The following is a 19,950-nucleotide window of genomic DNA, read 5'->3' on the forward strand; positions in this document are numbered from 1 at the left end:
CTTTTTCAGTTCTTTTTGTTGTCATGAGATTGGCTGGAATCTGCCACAGTGTGGCAGGCTATAAACTGTCTTGTTAATAGGCACTGCTACACTGCCTGGTCCTGAAGTCAGTTTTCAAAATCATCTGGTAGTGGGATTGAGAATTCTGGAACAAGGGCCTCATCATGACTATTATAGACTGAAAAGAGGCAATAATTCCTCTTGTTGAGATGAATCTTCAGGGTGGGCTTAGGTCTTCAGGCTGGACAGAAGCCAGCTCAAGATGGTCCAATTATTGTGAGACCCATGGAAGCAATGGATCCTCCAAAAGAGACAGAGGTGGAGGAGATCTATGTTTGGAATGGATAGTCAAATCTATCTTTGTCGATTGAGGGACTTCCCAGGCTGTCCTATGAGGCCAGCATGGGGATGGCATGAATGACCAGTGAGATGAGCTCCAAGGACATCTCTCATAAATGTCTTTAAGTCTTCCTAGAATGAAATCTCAAATGTCTATCAGAAAAGTAAGGCCAATAACAAGGTCTCCTCGACCTGCTTTGTGATGATCCTCTGCTATAATCTTCAGCCTCGTTCTTCACTTTCTGGTCCAGTGTTTCTCCAGTTTGGGGGCCATTTTCACTTGGATTCGTTTATATTTTCACATTCTCCATTGCCCAACTTTCCTCCAAGCTCCAATTATCTAGTGCCCACATTGTTTTCTGCTGGATTTGCCATTTCTAGGTCAAACTATATCTACATTAAATAAACCTTTTTCTGGGAAAATTTATCATTGCATGTTTGTACCACTTGCTTACATCCTCCAATACAATACATAATTAAAATGATATTGCTGGTAAGATAAATTAAGCCAGCAAATTATATGAAAGGGAAGTAAAATACATTAATACCAGGCAAAACCTTGGCAGTGTGTTACCTTATCTCTAATAAATTATAATTATCGATAATGACTACATAAACATATAAAAAAGCTTATCATTAGCAATCCTTCATTTTAGTGTTATAGTTCAGTATGTGTATACTATCTTCCCCTTTAATCTATTAGAAAGGGGATTTCTGGAGAGGACATTATGATTCTTTAATGACAACATTTCTTATCTTCTGCAACTACGCATTTGTCACGGGATTTTTATTTTACTCAAAGTCCAAAAACTTTGTACTTTTGTATGGCCAAGTCTTATCAACATTTTTCTTGTTACAGATTTTAGGTCCTTTGTTTTGGGGGCTTTGGTTGTCAGTTAATTTTAATGGTACCCCAACAAGTTATTATAATCGAAGAGACTGTCAAACAAGAGGGATTGTTTTTCCTTCTTCAAAACTTTCTCCAGCTAACTGGAAAGGGAATAATGGACATTGTTAAAATGAACACCTTATTTAATGCTTAACATTTCAAATGCTTTAAGTATTTTTCCTGCTTTTCTTTTATTGTTGATAAAATGGAGAATGTCCGTGAACTATTCCCACTGCTAACAAAAGTCTCTAATCAATGGCGCTGGAGCGCACCGCCACCTGAAGTGGAGCGCCCACAGGGACACACATCTCAAAGAACCTCAGTTACTGCACGAGGTGAGTAACCCTCTCTTTGGGTTCTTTTTCTCTTCAGGTGAAGGATAACTTAGGGGTTTGCTCCCCTCTCTTTATAGTCCAGTAAACCTTGGAAATGTATTCTTCTGAAGGGTCTCCCAGCTAAAGTTCCTTTTCCCTGCTGGGTTGAAATGCCTGGTGAATTTTATAATGCAAATGATCTTCCTGAAACCTCCATTACACATTATCTATTGGCCACACCAGGCATGATTTTATAGGAGACACGATCAAGCAGGCAGAACCCCATTCCCTTGTGTATGGTGGTACAACTTGTGCTGTGAGTGCCCCACATTTAAAGAATATATTTGTAATTTTCCATGCATCCCCTCTACATGCACCATGCAATAATATTAATGTCCTGTATGTTATCAGTTCAATTGAGACTTTGTGTGACATCTTTTAGAAACATATAAAAATAATAGTGAGTTTGGATACTGTGATGGGTGTTCATTCCACATCAGCCCCTCAATGGGTTAAGGTGGCTAGATGGGTCAATTAATAGCCTGAGCTGTACTTGGAGGAAGAGCCAGGGAGGAATTGGGGCTAATTATAGGAGGACGCTTACCTAGACAGAAACAGGCTGAGGGGCAGTGAAATGGAAGACTGCCTGGGATGGTTGGTACACAAACCTCCTCCCCCCACCCTCAGAAGGGGAAAATAGAATGGCCTGGATGGAGGGTCAAGCCATAAAGAGCGAGCATTCGAGTCCCAAGAGAGATGACATGAACACCCACAGGAAGAGGTGTCAGACTGGTAGAGCTAATGCCCAGTCATGGCCCCAGGGAAACACTCCAGAGCTGAGTAGAGCACCTCATGACAGGTACACTGAGCTGTTCCAGCCAGCTGAAACTCATTGCTACATACCTGGGAGTTCATGTTCAGCTGATTATCCAATACGACCAACACATTTTTTTCCAGAGTCTTTGCATCTCATGATAGAGTCCCCCATTCTGTAAGTATGCCTATATTATTTGTTCCTAGATATATACGTTTATACATATTCAAATGCATATTGTTTGCTTGTGCCCAGATTATCAAGTGATCCAGATAAAATTCTGTAGCACTGACTTGTCCTCTTCATTATTTACCAATTCCCCAACTTGTGTCACCTGCAAACTTTATCAGTGATGATTTTGTATTTACCAGATCATTAATGTTATTAGGATAGGGTCAAGAACCTATCCCTGTGGGACTTTATTAGAAACACACTGGTTCATGGATGGTTCCCCTATTTATAATTATGTTTTGAGACCAGTTAGCTAGCTAGCTATTAATCCATTTAATGTGTGCCATATTAAATTTATATGTTCCTAGTTTTCTAATCAAAATGTCATGCGGTACCAAATGAAAGTAAATGTATATTACACCAATACTATTATTATCAAACTTGCAATCTTATCAAAAAGATTGCAAGTTAGTTTGACAAGATCTATTTTCCATACACCCATGTTGATGGCATTAATTGCATTACCCACCTTTAGTCCTTTATTAATTGAGCCCTATATCAGCCACTCCATTATCTTACCCAGGATCAATGTCAGACTGCTCTTGGCGGCAAATTATTTAAACCTGTTGATTTTTTTAAAATGTCTAAGTTTCGTAGCTGCTGTTTAAGATCTCCTGAGATTAGTGAAATGGAAAGAGTGTTATCATTTGCATAACATGCATTACACACTATAAAACCTAACTAAAAATTGCAGGTAGATTACTGCAGAATCTTAAATTGCAAGTGATTATTTTGTGTGGGAACAACTCATTAACTAAAACAATTTATAAATTCAGACAATCTGCACACTCCCTTGGATAACATGGTGATGGTGGTGTGGCATTGGTCTGGAAAGAGGAATAGTCCATGGTAAGGAATCAGCTGGATCTGGGATGGAATGAGCTTGATAGGGGACCAAAGTACCTTCAACCAAGTTGTCATCATTAGGAATTGTAATGGAAAGTGGTTCAGTCAGAGGACCAGAAAGTCCTACTGGAACATCCCTGGACTCTGGTACTTTTCCATGGTGCTCCATATGTCAAGATATTTTTATCATGATCAAAACAGGTCACCTGCATTTTACAATTTCTACCTGTACCCATTTCACTCCATAACTGTAGTAATAAGACTGCACTAAGTCTCCTACATGAAAGGAAATATGATGAGCCTCACATCGGTGAAGTTACATGTACCCAACTCTCAAGCTATGCGAGGCAATATCAAGGAGTAGCAGGACTCAACAAGTACACAAAGATCATTTCAAGCAAAGAGTTGCATGTCACTCCTGGGTAGTATGCATGTGAGGTGTTCCTGTAGACAAGCAAGAAAATATCCAATTTCTGCTGATCCCACAGAATAGACTTATACAAAGCATTCCACTAGGCCAATGGTTGTCAACCTATTTTTCATTTTGGACCCCTAAAAAATTTCAAAGGAACCCCTTTGAAAATCTATTGCCTGTATACATAGTTGAATTCTGTTCAGTCAGTTTTCACTCTAAGTCTTAGAGTGAAAACTGAACAGAATTCAACTATGAATGTTGTATACTTGGCACAGCATTTGATGTAGCATGAGAATGGGTGCTAAACTGTTGGCTTCTAAGGTAACACAACCACCAACCAACTTCCAGGTTTTCACTTGTAGGTTGGGGTATTCACATACTTTTGATTGATAAGAAAAACTGAATGCCTTTTCTAAGACCTGAGATTATTTTCATAATCACCTTGTGCAGACCCCTGAGACATAGATTGTGGAACCCCAGGGGTCCATGGACCATATGTTCAAAGCCACTGTGCTAGCTTGTTTATTGCAGGATAGTATGAAGCAGAAGGAATGTGGTAGGTGCCATTTGAAGCTAGGAAGCGCTGAAATTCTTCAGAGCAGAACTGAGCTCCATTGGTTTACCATGACATTGGTGAGTGACAAACTAGCTAAAACAAGTTATGAAGATATCTAGTAGTCATGGTGGCTGTAGAGATGTCATTTTAAAACACATTTGGCCATTTCTAATACAACCAGAAACATATAGCCTTAGGTGGTTTTTCACAGTCCACCTGAATGTGTGTCCAAGGAATCTGAGGCTATGACCAAGGATGTAGACACGCTGGGCCAGGATCATGCTGGATTTACTGACACGTAGTACAGCACTTCACCTTCCTTTCAATGTCTTTCTCGAACCTCAGTCACCAGGCATGTTCTGGGCTATGGCCTTCATCTGTACAATGCCAAATGGACCTTAATGAAGAACTTCTAAAATCTGTGATTGAAGTGAATTAGGAAGGATCACTTGCATTCCCCATGAGATGCAACCTTGAGTTATAGATCATTCATGTTGATGTGACATGAATTGTGTGAACTGGGGATTCCTATGACCCAAACACTAACTTGTAGTACCATTCCCTTCACAAGAGAGAGCACATCATCCTCAGTGGTTTCTTTGTTGATGTCTGTGCTAATGATTGGTAACCTATCCATCAAATTGAGATAGAACACTTCATCTGACGTTTTTGGGTTCACAAGAGCTTGGGCATGTCAGACGTGACAATCCATCAGCACTGCTGTGTTGACTCTTTACAGAACTCACTAGTATAGGAATGAACTGAAAGTAGAAATGTCCATTGTTGCATATGAGCAGTAGCTAATGATGGAATTACACTGGTCCAAAAATTTAAATTAAACAGGTGATGATCCAGCAGCAGGGTAAAATATCTACCATACAGATAGGCATGCAACTTCTGAATTTTGAAGATCGATCAAGAAACTCTCAATATTATTTCCACATAGGTTTTCTCTGGCACAGTGAGTGTTCATGAAGTGAAAGAATTGGTTTCTTCATGCTATCAGGAAAATGTTGGAAAGAACTGTATCCCCTTCATGTAGTGACTCATCAGAAGCCAACTGCAATGGGAGTGTAGCGTCAGTTTCTTTGCTTCCTTAAATACACACTCAGCCTCTAATCCATTTTTCATTGGATGTTTACATTTCATGCAACAGTGCCAATACTATTGCCATGTTAGGCAGAAATTTAGAGTGGTAACTAAGCAGTCCTAACAATGAATGTAAAGGGGACATTCTCTAGGAGTGGCACTTGAGGAACCACTTTCCTCAAGCCCCATGGCACCAATTACATGTCTAAGGTACTCAGCTGAATATTTGAAAACCTGACATTTGTCTTGATGTATTTTCAGTCCATGATCTTCCAGATGTTGCAAGACAGCCTCCTAATTTCAAAGGTGATTCTTTCCTGAAACCAGGATGTCATGCATATAATGAACTCTATTCAATCCCTTCAGAGCATCATCCATGACTTTGTAGAACAGGGCAGGTGCCAATGCTATACCAAAAGGCAACCTGTGGTAACAAAACAAGCCTGTGTGTGCTGATTGTGAAAAATTTCTGAGATGCCTGATCGCCATTTTTAAGTATGCATTGAGCAAATCCAATTTCCCGAAACACTGTCCCCCACTAAGAACAGCAAACAAATATTCAATATGAGATAATGACTATTGGTCTGCACACCAAAATTGGTGTGCAGTATTATTTTGAAATATCCACCAATTTGGGTTGAGCTTTCCTTTTTGATCACTCATATCATATATGTAGCTCACACTGTGTGAAATCAGTGACAAGACTCCACTGTTCATTAAATGGTCCAAAAATCAGCTTTTACCCTTTTACTAGAGACTTCAGAGAATTAGGCACAACTCTGGGCCTATAATATTTTGACTGGCTGTCAGACTTAACAGTGAACTTCCCTGACACATTGGTCATCTGTCCAAGTTCTTTTTCAAAAATTTTGGAGCGTCTCTCTCTCCCGTATTTATTGAAGGTTTCAAGGTATTTTTGTGATCATCTTGATCATGGTCCAATTCACCCTGAGCTTCTCAAGCCAAATAAAGTTGGATTCTTTCCTTCAGTTACACACAAGGGTAAAAATGACTGATTGTCCAGCTAGCTGGACATTCACCTGGAGAATCCCTTCTGGGAATAACAGTTCTGCAGTATAAGTCTTCAAAACCATGGAGGTTTCTTCCAGAGGAACTTGTGACAAAGTCTGGTCCTAGGTAGATGCAGGAATCAGGGAGATGGAAGCTCCAGTATCAAGCTCCACTCTTTTAGGAACTCCTTCAATTGTGTGGTTCGGATGCCATCTGACTTCAGCTTCTAACAATAAGTGTAGTGCCAGATCTTGCTTAGTGCAACTAGAGTCTTGTCAGGAATTCAAAATGTGGAAAAAGACTTCCATCCTTTAAGTTCAGTCTTTATAGCTGTCTCCTTGGATGGACAGTTACTTTGTGTTTCTGATTGTTGAACTGTGTGACAAGTCACAGCGATGTGTCCTTTCTTCTGGCATTTCCTTCTCAACATGCATCATTTTGTGCATAACAACCACACAGAAATTCTTTATAATCCCAAGGTCCTCAGTCTCTCTAATTTAGGAGGTGAACTGAGCTCACACTAAATTGCAGAGATTCCTTCTCCAGTGTTTTCATGGCAATAACTACTTCATCAGCCTCCTTGAGTGTGAACATTGATACAGTCAGTAACTTTTTCCAGATTTGGTCATTGCATAATCCAGGAACAAAATGGTCAAGAAGGGCATCACTTAATGTTTCTCAAAACTGAGAATGCTCTGACAACTTCCTTAGAGTAGCAACAAACTGTGCTAGCAACTATCCACTTCCATGATGTCATTTGATGCAGTAGGTCTCATTCTGCTACCATTGAGAGGATAGCAAAAAAATGTTCCTTCATTGCTGCAGTAATTGTGGAATACATGGCAGTTTCCAAGCACAGTTGGAGACAATAGGTCACAGCAGTCCGTATGCCTTCAGACCCATCACAGTCAGCAAGGTTGAAACTTTGTCCACCTGGAATAGTGTTACAAGCCATAAGCTGATCAAAACTTTCAAGGGACACCATCCATGCTTGGTGGTTTTCATCAAGCTCAGCAACATTGCCAACAAGAGTGGCCATTGTCTGCTCTCCTGCTGGACTTCATGTCTCCTGGACATCTTCTCTGCCATAGGAAAATGGTTTTCATTTTTTTTTTTTAAACTGTGCACTATCTGTGCTTGGTTTTCCCTCGGCTGGCTGTAGGTCTACACAGCAGAATGCCTTCTTTGGCTGCACTTGGCTCCCTTTCCTAACTATAGTACAGTCTAAAACAATTTCTCTCTCTGCATAATTGCATGTGCTCTGCCACGATGGCTGCTTGCTTTCCCCACACTGCTTTGTCTGGCAGCTCAGCAACAACAGCAGCAACTTTTTCTTTTGCTCTGCTTCTAATTGTCTACTTTCCCCTCTCTTGTTATCAGTGTCACACTGTCCCTGCAGTAAAAAGCAGCAACCAGCCACCTTGTGAACTTCCCCTCCCCTCTTTTTAACCAATATGGCTTTCTTCCTCAACTGTGGATGAGAGACTTTTGGGGCATCTAGTAAAAAATAAAAAAAAATAAAAAAAGTGTTCTTAAACAATGGAAAACATTCACATTAACATTTTTTTCATTAAATTCTTCCTCCCAGCTGATTTGGCTCACAATTGTTTTCAGCTTTGTGAAATTGGCCCTTTTAAAGCACCAAATATTTTGGGAGTGAAGACATATTTAGACCTAATAGAAGCCTGCTGTGGATTTTAGCAGTCTGTTGTGGTGGTGATTAGCAGCGTAAGCATAAGTAGAACTGTGTATGTGTAACAAATTGCAGAGTAATCCTATTTGGTGTTGTGAATGTGTAAGAAAACTTTAGAGTAAGCATGTTTGAGAGAACAAGAAAAGAAAGTAATTGAAGAGCTATTTAAGACCATATGAATGAACACTAAACTTGTACTGATGGGGGAGGCGAGTTAACATGAAAATGAAAGACTAATACATATGTCTAAGATAACAAAAGTTATAAATAAGTTTGTGTAACAAAGGGAAGCTGAAGCCATATTGTCAAGTGATGGAGGGGACTGTAAGGAGATCATCCTGATAAGCTTCCCACTCATAAGCAATTGATCACTACTCTGAGTATTTTGCCTTAATAAATATTTGTTAGACCCATATGCTGAGTAAGTGAACCTTAATCCAACAAAGCATCTAACTGGTCTGAACTTTATTCTGTTTGCATATTATACATGTGATTAAGTCATGATCATGTGCACCTATGATACCTTTCTAGTTCAGTGATCAGTTCCTCTTTTTCTGTCAAGATGATGTCTAATATAGACTTCCTCTGTGATAATGCAATGCTTTCTGAGCTAGGAAATGGTGATCTAATATTTAGAAATTTGAAATATGCCTCAGTCCTGGCAGCAGGAGACTTCCAGCATATCTCACTGAAATTGAAGTCCCAAGATCACATAGCTTTTTCCCCCTCTATACAGCATAGATAAGTGTCTAATGAGCTGGTCATCCTGCTCCCTAGTGTAATTTGTGGAAGACACCATCTAATACCCCATCTTGTGCTTTATCTTTTAAGGACGCATTCTTAAGTATTCAAGATCTTCCAAGTTATCAGTGACTTGGAAACAGATAATGCCATTTTTTACATAGGACGGAGAGTGGCACCCTTTTTTGGCCACTTGATCCTCCCTAAATAAGGTATAACCATTAATTTTAACATTCCAATCATGGGAATCATTCAACCAGGTTTCAGTAATACCAACTAGAGCTAATTTATGCTCATACATGAGCAATTCCAATTCCTTTTTTGTTGTTTTTTTGCCAAGAGGAATATCCCTTTCGTGCTGGATCTAACCTCACCTCACCCACACTCAACTGGGGATAGATTGGGCCATACCCTTAGTGCTTAGAAATCCATCACCCCAGATCAGTGGGTCCTAATCACTGTGGGACTTGGTTACATAATCCACTTCCTGTCTATACCTGACCCCCCCACCCATCTTATCCATCCTTCAGGGACCTTCCTACAAGTTTTCACTTATGAAAGAGAGCCTGAACTGCTTGCATTTAGGAGCTCATTCTCAAAAGAAGGGGGGGCTCAAGAGTCCTATCCTAGAACTGCAGAATTTAAACAAATTTAATGGTAGATCAAGTTCTGCACGGTCTCCCTGTCAGCTATCATCTCATCTCTAGGTCCTGGCTACTGATATGCTGCTCTTGATCTCCAGTTTGCCTGCTTTCATGTGATAATGTACCTGGGCCACAGCAAATATTTGAGGTTTCTAGTTGTGGACCCCCATTACTAACACACTATCTTCCCTTTCAGCCGGCCATCTGTCCCAAGGGTGTTTACCAAGGCATGGTAGTAGTAGCATCTCACCTCAGGAGAGTGGGCATCCAGGTATTCCCCTAACTAGACAATGGGTTGGTCCGCAGCTGCTCAAAGCATCAAGTGGAGATCAGTATTCACCAGATATACTCCTTGTATACTCAACTGGGCCTAATAATAAACAGAGAAATAAGATTCTCAACCCATGCAAAGAATAGAGTTCATTGGGATGATAGCAATTGAGTATCTGCCCCAGGACAGATTTGATGGTGTGGACCTGTGCATCCATCTACCGTCTCACCCCGGTACAACAACAATATCTTGCCTAGGACTGTTGGGACAAATGTCATTCGGTACTTACATGATTCACTATGCCAGACTGCCTCAGATGCTTACAAGGATGGCTGAAGTCTGCCTATCATTGAATCAAACATCCTCTGGACAAGCGGATTCATTATTTCTGCCAAGGTGCTTTGCTTGCTGAAGTGGCAGAAGGATCCTGTTAGAAGAAAAAAGGAGCAGATTGACCCAGAGGCGGATACGAGTACAGGTTTCTATACAGTGATACTTGTTCCCCTGGACCCAATTGTCCAGTAAGCACTGAATTGATTACATTGATTAGATTAGTACGTACACGTCTACATCCGCTACAACACACCAAAAACCCTTATTATGTAATAGAAACACCCACTGTTAGTAAACCACCCCATCCATTATTCATAACATTACACATGTTACTTTTACCTTGAAGATACATTTCTTTGCAACAATTTGTTGCCATAAATCTCCCTCGTCAGCAGTTCTCAGGGGAGGGAGGAAGAGTCTGAACAGTTCTCAGGGGAGGGGGAGAAAGGGACCCTAAGCCAGGGCTTGTTTATGTAGCTGGGAAAAGGAGGGAGGGGAAGAAAGCATTCCTTTTACCTTCTTTTACACAAAGGGCATTCCTTCTGCAACTGCATCCTTATTAATCTTCATAAACAACAGAGATGGGAAGAATCTGGCAACTTATATTTTAGACAAATACTAAAGAATCTGTAACTTATGTATTGGACACAAAAATGTTGCCTACATATGCCTTTGTCCCCTAATACCATGTCAGCACATTAGCAGCTTATTGTTATACTTACCCCTAAAATATCCCAATAGATCCAACCAACACTGACAGGAGAGTTCTCTACTCCACTCCTCTTCCATCTCGACTTTGAGTACAGACACTTCTGCCATAGAGTGGTGAGCCCATCTGGAGATGCTACAGCCACGAGCTCTGTGGTTGGAGAAAAACCATCACTCCATATCAGTATCCTGGAGTTCCAAGCTGTATACAAGGCTTGTCAAGTCTTTCTGCCTCGTATCAAAAGTGCCAGATTCACATCATTGTTGTGTGAGACTATCAACCTATGTATGTTTTGTATCCCGAATGAAATCACACTAACAAACAGCTTCTGATCTTCTAGGAGCTCAGAATGTTATAAGAAAGTTCCTGCAGCCTTTTTCAGAGCAATTATCACTGAAACAGAGAGAGGTACCAAAATGAAATGGGATGGAGGCAACTGGTAGGGAAGGGAAGTTCCTTTCAGCATTCCTATGAAAACTGAATTCAATTTGGGTGTGTTATAACAGTTTGAAAATCACTTCCATGCAGTGCTTCTGGGCTTATACCTGTGAAACCGAGTGTGCATACTGTTCAAGACAGTGGGCTCCCAAGGGGTCTGTACAAAATGTTTCAGATAATGGAATTAAATATTTCATAAATTATAGAATGTATTTGTCAAAGAATCCTCCCATTACTGTAGAATACTGCTCCAGAATATAACCAAGCTTTTATTAAAATTGTAGTCTTATGGTTGAAAGAAAACTTTAAAAAATTAACAAAATGTTGTCCTCCTAAATTTGAAAAACAGCCTGAAACTATCACTCCCAGATGTAAGAACCAGCTCAATTCTTCAGCTTGCTGTTAATACTGAAACACAAGGATGATTGTTGTAAGAGTTTTCTAAAACTAAAAATTGAATTTTCTTGACTTCAAGGTGATTAATGGTGCAACTTTAATGTTCTCTTCCTGAATTTTTTGATGGAGCAAATATAAATGTTTTCAGGAAAACACAGTATAATATGTAGTTTTGACAAAGAATGCTGCCAAGTCAGTCAGTATTATATAAAGTGACAGTACTTAAGAGGAGTTCTATAAAAAGTAAAGCTGGAAAGACAAAACACATATGCAGTTAAACTCCCTTTGGATAAGTGGAATCAGTTTTTGAATGCACTATGACTTTGAGCACTAAATGCCAGATCCTGATAGACTGTGAACAAGATAAATGTGGGAACATAAAGACAGTATATGCTTTACCTGTGTCAGCTTTCTACAAGACCCTGTGTGAGAAAAGCAATATTCACTCTGAAAGGCAAAAGGGGAAAAATGTGTTTTTAAACATAAGGTAGTAGAAAGCTGAAAGAGTACTGTTTTTCTTATTAGATCAGCCACTGAGGCAGCTGTGCACATAATAACCACTCCATAGGATTCATAGAGCAATTAATTTCCTGCTGGAACTATCAATTTATTTTGTCCTTTTGTTCAACTTAATAAAAAGTACAGCAGTGATTTGGCACAATGGAGCTAGCAGATGGGGGATTCATAGATGGGAGGGAGAATGCAGATAGGTTTGGTGGTAGAAGAGGAAGGAGGAGAACACAGCCTGGTGATGAGGGGTCAAGCAATGTACTGAGGGTGCTTCAGGAAGTGGAGCAGGGCCCATAGGGACATGTGGCTGAGTCAGGGCGGGAGGACAGAGCTGGCTGAGGGGGTATGGTTGAGGATTGTCACAGTGTATGCACACGCCATCTCCCTTTGGGCTGGATTGTGGGTATGGTAGGGTTAGAGTTTTCCAGACTGTCCTTGAACTCAAGACCATACAGCCTAGTGGCCAGAGTCAATATGGATACCCTTGGGCACAGGGCCACACAGCCTAGTGGCCAGAATCAGGGACTGCTACCCAGGGTGGGGCAGGGGTGTGTGACAGCCAGGATAGGGGTACCTGTGCTCTCCCTGCTCCACCAGATCCTGGCAGTGGTGGGTGTGTCTGCCACAGAGTCAGCAGGGATCCTACTGCAACACATTGACTTTGTTCTGGGTGTTGCAACTCAACCCCATCCCTGGGTCACTTCCTACCTTGTCGCCTAAAGCTGTAGGCCATATGTCATCGGGGTCTCCAGTTTCCTTGGGACAGGTAGCTCCCTGGGACTCTGACTCCAGTCAGTTGGCTGTACACAACAGGTCTCTGGTCTGATTCTTAGGCTCTCTGGCTCCTACAGTCAGGGGCTGATGCCTCTACCAAGCATCCTTACTCCTCAGTGGTCAGCCAACACTGAACTAGCCTGCTCCCTTTTATACTGGAACAGCAGTTGGAGCATGCCCAGCACAGTCTAAGGGGCGGGACTTCCTCCACCCATAGTGGGGGGTTAACCCTTTGAGGTCTAGTGTGGAGTATGCACACCCAGTCACACAGACAAACTGCCTGGTTGGGGAAATGTGTCTGGAAAATGCAGGGAAGAAGTTCAGGGGGAAGAACAGGAGGGTGAATTAGGTCCTGGCATGGGGAGCTGGGTGTAGGGGGACTGGAGTCACATATGGGAGTGAGTTGCACTAAGGGAAGAGTTGGGGAATGAAGCCAGGAGGAAGCAGGCAGCCGCTGGGGAGATGTTTCTCAGGGTTGGTGTTCACCTGGTGCTGGTGAGGACTCAGTGGGGATGGGGACACCCTCCCAAGGGATATGTGGGCTCTGTGCTGCTGCTGAGGGCTCTGCTCCTCCCCCTTAGTCCACGTGGAGAAGGGGATCAGGGCCAGCAGATGGCAGAGAAGGAGCATAGCCCTGCAGGGGTGCATGGGGGCACTGAATAGGGAGGAAGGAGCAAAGCTTGTCAAGTGGAGCGGGCCATGAAGGGAAGTTCAGGAGATGCAGGAGAGGTGCTGGAGTTAAAAGAGGGGATAGAGGGGAAAGGAAAGAGAGGGGAACACGGTTGACTGAGGGAGATTCACGTGGGAGCCAATCAGGGAGGGAGTAATGGGGAGGTGCTAGACCTGCAGAGCAGGGATTTGTTGAGGGAGTGAGGCAAATGGGATGTGGCAAACAGCAGGTTCAGGGGTGGGAGCTGGGTGTTGGGGCTAGGAAAGGGGGGGATAGGATTGGGTGACAGTTGGGGCTGGGTCTGAGGCAGTTGGAGCGGGGGCAGGGCTGGGGCTGAGGCAGTTGGAGGGAAGCAGAGCTGGCACTAGGGCAGTTTAGCAGAGGGGGTGGGGCTGAGGCAGTTGTAAGGAGGGGAGGGGGCTGGGCTGGCACTGAGGCTGGGGGGAGGGAAAGGGGCTGGCACTGAAGCAATAGGAGCAGAAGGGGCTGGGCTTGAGGCAGTTGGAGGGCGGGGGGCTGGCCCTGAGGCAGTTGGAGGGAGAGGAGGGGGCGGGCCCTGAGGCAATTGGAGGAAGGGGAGGGGAGGAGAGAGGGCATGGGTCTGAGGCAGTTGAAGCAGGGCTGGCACTAGGGCAGTTGGAGGGAGGGGACGGGGTGGGCCCTGAGGCAATTGGAGGAAGGGGAGGGGAGGAGAGGGGACGTGGGTCTGAGGCAGTTGAAGCAGGGCTGGCACTAGGGCAGTTGAGCCGAGGGGGCGGGAGACACTGTCTCTGCTCTTGCTGCAGGTGCTTGGCCGGTGTCTGTGAGGAGCCGCGGGGATGGGGCTGCAGGTCTGGGCCCTGCTCCTGCTCCTCAGCCCAGGTGAGACGGGCAGTGAGTCTGGTGGAGATGCCAGAGCGGGTAGATATTTGGGGTCATGCTTGCAAGGCAGAGGCCAAGCAGGGAAGAGGGGAGCCAGGAATCAGAGCAGGGCTGTGAGGGAAAACAGCCAGAACAGGAGGAGGAGCAGGACTGAGCCACAATGTGGACAATAGGGGCTTGAGGGAAGGGGGAATATGGGGTCTTGGGGGCAGCAGGGAGCACTGGGCACTATATCAAGGGGTGGGGGATTTGTGAAACTAGAGCAGGGCCCAGAGAGGGAAGATTCAGGATCTGCTGAGAACCAGAACCAGAACCAGAACCAGGCAGGAGGCAGAAAGGGACTGTGGGCCTGAGGGTTCATGGAGGCAAACTGGGAAGGGGGGCAAAGGGACTCTCTTTGGGGCAGGAGGAAAGGGAACATGCGTGACCAAGGGGAGAAGGGAGGGGTTAAAGCCAGGGCGAGGGGCTGTGAAATGTTTGGATCCTGGAGCAGGGTGGCCCTGAGCACCAGCTGGAAAGGGGCGAATGCTGTAGCAGGGAGGGAGCTGGGTGGGAAGTGGCTGATGTGACTTCTCTTGAGGCTGGTGTGTGTGAGGAACCGCTAAGGCTTCCTCCTGTGGGTTGCAGGGTCGGGCTGGTGCTGGGACTTTGCTCCTGCCCCAGATTAATAGGGAGGAGGAAGTGGTATCTCTCAGGGGAGGGGGGAAGACCCCGTGGTGTCACATGGGGAAGGATAGAGGGGCCAATACATTGAGGCTGGAGGAGGGATGGGGGAGGGGCCTTCCAGGTGGGATTCAAATGGAGGCACTGCAGGGAATGGGGAATGAGTCTCACTGACTTTTTGGGAGGAAGAGAAGGATTTTTATGGGGGTAGGGGCAGAACAGGGTGGGGAGCAAGGGAAAGGTGTGAAGTAGGGAATTTGGTGTCATGGCTGTGGTCAAGAGGTAGTGTGGGGGTAGGGCAGGGCCCACAGAAGGCTCGATTGGTGCTTGAACAGGGAAGGTGGTGTGGGCCCCTCAGAGGTTTAGTGTTCTGGTGGGGAGCAAAGGTGTGTTGGTTGTGAGGGAAATAGGCATGCTGAGGATGTTTGGAAGCAGTCCAAGGGGTTCAGGGTAGCTGAGCATGGAGTGGGGCTCCCTAAAGGAAGTTTTCAGGAGCTGTTGTGAGTGGGGAGCTGTTGTGAGTGGGGAGCAGTGCCAGCTGAGGGTAGTTTGTAGGGGATTGAATCAGGGGCACAGAGTGAGACTTGACTAGGTGAATTTGGGAGGAAAGAATAGGGAGGGGATGTGGGGTTTGCTGAAGGCTTTATTTGGGGTATGGAGCAATGAGGCAGAGTGAGTTCCTCTGAGGGGTGGTTTGGGATACACAGTAAGGAGTACAGTTTGCTGAAAGGGGATGTTGCGGGGACTGCAGGGAGACATGGAGCAGGACCTGCCAATGAGGCTTTCAGAGGCACTAGTGTGGAATAAATCCTGCTCAGGGGCCCAGGTGTATTGGCACAGGGAGCGGGGTAGTGGGGCCTACCAAGATTAAAACAAAAGTGTTCATGGATAGGGTCTGTGTAGGGCAGGCACGTGGAGTGAGAGTCCCTGGGAGAGGCAATTTTTTGGAGCAGTGGAGCAGGGTCTGCAGACTGGGCAGAACCTGGGGTGGCAGGGTTGGAGAAAAGAGAAGAAAGAGAAAAAGAGAGACTTGCTTAACTGGGGACAGATTAGGTAGTGGACCTTATTAAGGAGAGCTTTGATGTGGGAGCAGTTTGGGCAGTGGAGCAGTGACCTGAGTCAGCTGATGAAAGCTTGGGCAGATGGCAAAGGGAGGAGAGGAGTGCAGTCTGGTGAAGATGATGTGGGAGTGGTGCAGCAGGAAAGGGTTTGTGACTATGAAAAAGGGAATAGCCCTAGAAGGGATATTTATGAGTAATGAAACAGGAAGAAGGAAACGGGTCTTGCCCAGTAGAGTTTCGGAGTGCCTGACAAAAGAGAGGTCTACTTGATGGGGGTCTAGTTGGGAGTGCAGAATATGGATAGGGAGAATATGGCTGAATAAGGAGGTAGTTTGACGCTGAGTAAGGGGGCAAACGTTCTTCTGAGGAAAGGTTTGCAGTGGATGGAGTGTGGCATACTGAGTGTGGTTTGCAATCGTAGGTGATGAAGTGGTGTCCACTGTGATTGCAGGGGCAGAGAATAGGGCTCATTGAAGAGTACAGTGCAGCAGTCGGGGCTATGGGGCTTGCCATGGTTGAGAGTTGTGAGATGCAGAGGAGGGATAGAGGAGCAGGGCTTAATGTGGGGTGTATTAGAAGAATGAAGCTGGATGTGATGGGGTAAGATGGACCAGGGAGGGTGTAGTCTGGTAGAGGGGGTAAGTGTTTGCTTGGAAGAGAGAACCTATTGATCGGAGAATACAGTGAGGTTGATCGGAAAATCAGGAGGATGGAAGGGGCCTGATGGAGAAATTGGCTTGGGTTTGGGTGGGAAAGAGAACCAAAGGAGTAGTAATGCTACTGTGTTCTCTCTGTGTCTAAGCTTATTAAATGATTTACAAATATTATTGAATTGAGATGCAGACTTCATCGCTATCCCTGGAATTGTTCCTCCTTCGCACATTGTACAGAGTGACTTCTGTATAAAATGATTTGCAGTGTCAGAATCCAGAAGCACGTATCCAAATAACTGTAAACTTATATTCTGTTTAACTTATTTGAAACTATTTCTCTTTCTAGGCTTTTCTGAGACTTTAAAATTATCTTATTCTGAAGTAATAGTTCCAAGAAAGCTGGAACCAAGAGATGGAATAGACACCAAGGTAGCACTGCTTTCTAAGAAAATTGGAATTGCTATGTTGACTCAGACTAATGATCCCTGAATCCACTCTTTGGTAACTGCCAGTATCAGATGCTTAAGCGGGAGGTGTAACCAACTCTATAATAAAGTATGTAGGGCAGAAAGTTTCTTCCTTATCATGAGCAATTAGTGGCTTGGTTCTCCTCTGAAGCACAAGGGTTGATAATCCTTAATATAGTCTCTGCTTACATGTGTACCTGCACTTGACATTTTTATGAGTGGAACTCAGTGTGCATTAATAACATTTATAATGTTAAAGCAAAACATATAGTATATTATTCATTGCAAGGAGCTAAGGAATTCAGAAGGTACTTATATGGCTCCCATTAACAAGGGATATAAGCGCTATACAATGTTTAAAATGTTTATCCTCACAACACTCCCGTAAAGTAGGGAAGTACCCCTGTGAGTTGGCAACCCCCAATTTTAAAGAATAGTCATGCCATCATAAGGCTATTCTCGTCTGTAACTTCTGGTAGGGGGAATAGCCCATTTGTGTGGGCTAGTATAAAACCCCTGAGAAATAGTCCTGGCATGCTGATTTTATTGGTAATCTGTCTGAAGGGGAATTTTGCTTGGTATGTGAGGTATAGAATTTGACCTATGTTGTCATAGTTTAGGGATTCTTAATATATCTTTTCCTACTGGAAATATTCTACAAGACTTTTCTGAGCAACAAATGGTATAATAAGAATCTAGAAGAATGAAAGTTTTATGACCCAAATGTTAACCAAGTGAGGGAAGTACTGAGTGAAACATTCTCCCTGTAAATTAAAACAGACAAAAAACCAAAAATGAACTGAGCACTGTAAACTGAATTTCAACCTTCTGTGTCCATGTTTGACTCCTGGGGAATAACGCCATCCTAATTTTCGAACTGAAATTATAGCTTTGTGCTGTGGCTAAATGCCACAATATAGCCCTTATGATAAAACTGCAACCCATAGTCTGTGACTAAGACAGTGACTTAGGACCAGAGATTTGAAAGTATTTGGGTCCCTAAATATTCAGATGGGAACCTAAATACCTTTCAAAAGACTTTGGGCTACGGGCCAGATTTTTAAATGCACAAAACCTAAAGAATGCCTGTATCATGGAATACCATAAGGAAGTATGGTGTTTTCTTTATGGAAATCAGCTTTCCCTGACAGCTAGTCCTGAGAATGGACTGGCATGTGTTGGATTCATGCTCTGCACTTCATATACTAACAATGAGGTTGAGACACTTTTTTTGTGGAGCACACATGGTATGCAAGAATAAATCACAATAGCCACTGAAAAGGTGTTATCCTACAGAGCAATGTGCAGTTCTGAGCAGCCGTAAAGATGAGGCTGCTGCCAAATTAAGACAGTAAGAGCATCCTACTCTATTCAATTTGATTCTATCCATTATTCCAAAATCGTTATTCAGCCTCAATTTGAGACTGCATAGTAGTGCTGTGGCAATGGTGTTTAGTGTCAACTGTTAGGCTCTGTGTTCGCTAAGGGCATTTTCTAAATGTTTTCCATTTTTGCTGACACTGATTGAGCTACACCAATTTTAGCAATGCTGGGGAGCCTCAGGTAAACAGGATCCCCATACTGCTAATGAATCAGAGGGGTAGCCGTGTTAATCTGGATCTGTAAAAAGCAACAGAGAGTCCTGTGGCACCTTTAAGACTAACAGATGTATTGGAGCATAAGCTTTCGTGGGTGAATACCCACTTGAATGCCTGCATCCGACGAAGTGGGCATTCACCCACGAAAGCTTATGCTCCAATACATCTGTTAGTCTTAAAGGTGCCACAGGACTCTATATTGCTAATGGTGATCTAGCTGGACCAGTATTGGCAACTTTGGGAAATATTTAGCAAACTTCGTTGCTGTAGCGAGGCCTTACATGAAAGGAGAAGAACATCTTCTCTGAACACAATCTGAGGAAATGTATGAATACAATTTTTATAAAATGGAATAGGGATTGATTAGTCAGAGTTTTAGAATACTATTGAATTCTACTTTTTTATTTGAATGTTCTAGGAGAAGGTGTCTTATCTAATTAAAGTAGAAGGAAATCTCCATATTGTTCACCTACTACAGAAGAAGTAAGTGACTGTTTTCTTCCAAACTTTTCATCTGCTTTTTTTTTAGAGAAATAGGTGTACATGGGGCTTTACAATCAAGTATGAAGACAAAAGCTCCTGGCCCCAGAAGCTGTCAATCTAGATATGGAGAAATAACAGAAGTGGTAAAAAAGTAAAAAACGGGATGCAAGGAAAACTGGTTTTATAGAGGCCATTAGTTAGACCAGTAATAATTAGGAAGGGACAAGCATCTCCATACTTTAAAATTAAAGCTACTTTTCATTATAAAGTTGATTTTTACATGCTTTCTAACTTTGCCAAGAGCAAACCAATTCACATGAAACTCTACACCCATGTAACCTTATGCAATGGAAGGATATTTCAGAAAGGCTTGAGATACACTAGACAATATATATTAACTAAATGAGAACTCAGAACAGTAGTCTCTTCTTGGAGATGGGCTCTGCATATCAGCACCAATGAGATTTGTGCCTCCCTGTGC

General features: G+C 43.4%; 2 long non-coding RNA genes across 3 annotated transcripts; one reads left to right on the forward strand and one right to left on the reverse strand.

The window, feature by feature from the left end:
- Positions 1-1,390: 1,390 nt before the first annotated feature.
- On the reverse strand, positions 1,391-13,302 carry LOC135980966 (uncharacterized). 2 transcript variants are annotated; one of them, XR_010597924.1, is made up of 6 exons: positions 12,948-13,302; positions 12,129-12,176; positions 10,909-11,045; positions 10,143-10,280; positions 9,833-9,952; positions 1,391-8,001 (listed from the first exon to the last, which is right to left on the reverse strand). It is a non-coding gene; the product is annotated as an uncharacterized LOC135980966 (long non-coding RNA). The 2 variants fall into 2 exon arrangements; XR_010597925.1 differs by lacking the exon at positions 9,833-9,952 and having other exon boundaries at positions 12,948-13,301.
- Positions 13,303-14,418: 1,116 nt separating this feature from the next.
- On the forward strand, positions 14,419-19,480 carry LOC135984062 (uncharacterized). The gene is made up of 3 exons (XR_010601985.1): positions 14,419-14,544; positions 17,268-17,350; positions 19,405-19,480. It is a non-coding gene; the product is annotated as an uncharacterized LOC135984062 (long non-coding RNA).
- The last annotated feature ends 470 nt before the right edge of the window (positions 19,481-19,950 follow it).

This window comes from Chrysemys picta, chromosome 1 (genome assembly GCF_011386835.1).
Source record: "Chrysemys picta bellii isolate R12L10 chromosome 1, ASM1138683v2, whole genome shotgun sequence".
Classification (NCBI taxonomy): domain Eukaryota; kingdom Metazoa; phylum Chordata; order Testudines; family Emydidae; genus Chrysemys; species Chrysemys picta.